General features: G+C 68.9%; 1 protein-coding gene across 1 annotated transcript in view; it reads right to left on the reverse strand.

Annotated features, from left to right (window-relative positions):
* Positions 1 to 658, reverse strand: part of FBXL19 (F-box and leucine rich repeat protein 19) — a 35,759-nt gene extending 35,101 nt beyond the window's left edge. Inside the window, exon 1 of the mRNA XM_026658291.2 lies at positions 531 to 658. The gene's annotated coding sequence lies outside the window, so the exon portion shown is untranslated. The remainder of the gene's footprint in view (positions 1 to 530) is intronic.
* Positions 659 to 950: the final 292 nt, after the last annotated feature.

The following is a 950-nucleotide window of genomic DNA, read 5'->3' on the forward strand; positions in this document are numbered from 1 at the left end:
CGCCCGGAGCCGCCCCCCCCTTTGCATCCCGCCCCCCCGGTCTGTCCGCAGCCCCCCCCCAATGCACCCCGCGGAGGGGGGCGAATAAATCCTACCACAACAAAGGGGACTGGCCGAGGGGGAGGGGCTCCCCGGCCCCCCTCATGCTCGGTGATCTAAGGGGGGCCCCCCATTGCCCCCACCCCCCCAGCTTTGGCTCCAATCTCCAGCCCCCTCGTCCCCCCAATGCTTGTAGGGCTCTGCTCCCTGCCGGGCCTGCGGTGGGGCAGCTCCCGAAACCAGCCTCCCCCTTCCTCCCCCCCCATGTCTGCACCCCACTGCCCTGGGGAGCCCCCCCAGAAAGGCAGCCGGGCGGGGGGGGCTGGGGAAACCAGCCAGATCTCAGCGGAGGCAAAGAAACTTACCAGGAATCCCGGCTCGGCCTGGCCCCTTCGCAGGCACCGACCCACCCCTCCCTGGGGTGGCTCTGGGTTTTTTTGGGGGGGTGGGGGGTCCCCCAGAGACTTGCGAGGGGAGGGGGAGCCGCTTACCTGCTGGGTAGCCATGGGGCTGCGTGGGATCCGCCGTGGGTCACGGTCTCTTCCATGGGGGGGTGGTGGTGTGGGGTGGGGTGGGGAAGAAACTGCAACCAACCCAGACTTTTGTTTCCTTGGGCCCTACGGCGTGGGGGGCGGGTGGGTTGGGGGGGCTCGGAGGCGGCCTCTGAGGTGCAAAGTGGGGCACCCCCTCCTCGCCTCAACCTGATCCCCACCCCAACCTGACCCCCACCCCCTTTACCCTTCACGGCTCTCTTGTCCTTGGAGGAGGAAGGGGAGCCGATGCCGAGTGCGCCCCCTCTCTCCAGACCCCCCCGGGGGGCACCCCCAAATCCTCAGCACCTCCTGGGCTTTTTAGGGGGGGGATCTGAGCTGCCCAACCCCTTCCAAAGAGGAACCAGGTCCCACCCCTCC

The sequence above is a fragment of the Terrapene carolina genome, unplaced genomic scaffold (genome assembly GCF_002925995.2).
Source record: "Terrapene carolina triunguis isolate 2854851 unplaced genomic scaffold, T_m_triunguis-2.0 Scaffold423, whole genome shotgun sequence".
NCBI lineage: Eukaryota > Metazoa > Chordata > Testudines > Emydidae > Terrapene > Terrapene triunguis.